The sequence below is a fragment of the Arachis ipaensis genome, chromosome B04 (genome assembly GCF_000816755.2).
Source record: "Arachis ipaensis cultivar K30076 chromosome B04, Araip1.1, whole genome shotgun sequence".
Classification (NCBI taxonomy): Eukaryota; Viridiplantae; Streptophyta; class Magnoliopsida; order Fabales; family Fabaceae; genus Arachis; species Arachis ipaensis.
In genome coordinates this window covers 102,079,778-102,080,303 of record NC_029788.2, presented here as the reverse complement: position 1 = coordinate 102,080,303, position 526 = coordinate 102,079,778, and the positions used below count along the sequence as shown (strand labels likewise).

At 33.5% G+C, this 526-nt stretch overlaps 1 pseudogene; it reads right to left on the bottom strand.

The window, feature by feature from the left end:
* The window catches only part of LOC107639568, a 1,649-nt pseudogene extending 1,307 nt beyond the window's left edge, over positions 1 to 342 (bottom strand).

Sequence of the window (526 nt, the reverse complement as noted above, 5' to 3'; positions counted from 1 at the left end):
TTGGAAGAACAGAGTCGTAGAACGAATTAGAAGAAGGGTAGTTTGGGAATTCGATGAAGAAAAGACGCTCAACGGGTGGGAACCGTAGCCATAATATGTCTAAGAAGGTGAGCGGTATAGAGGTTGGAGAAGTTGTTGTTGTTCCATTTTGTGGCGGTGGTGAAACAGAACAAACTTGCACAACTTTGAAGGATGAAGGTTCTGGCATGGTGGGATGGTTCTTGTTGTTAAGGAGCAGTAGAAGATTGTCCAAATAATTGAAATTTATAGCAAGGAGATATGTTGTTTTGGGATACAGAGTATAAATGTATTGAGCATACAGAGAGAAGAAGTAAAAGGCCTAACAAAACACTTGTGAATTTGTGATGGGTCCTCTAATATAGAAAGAGAAAAGTTGGAAGGTCAGTAAAATTTATTTTTAGTTAATAATTAATTAATAATATTTAAAAGTGTAAACTAAAAATATATTATTGGATTGTTAGAATTTAAACTAAAAAAAATAGATTAATCATTAAAAATACTGTCT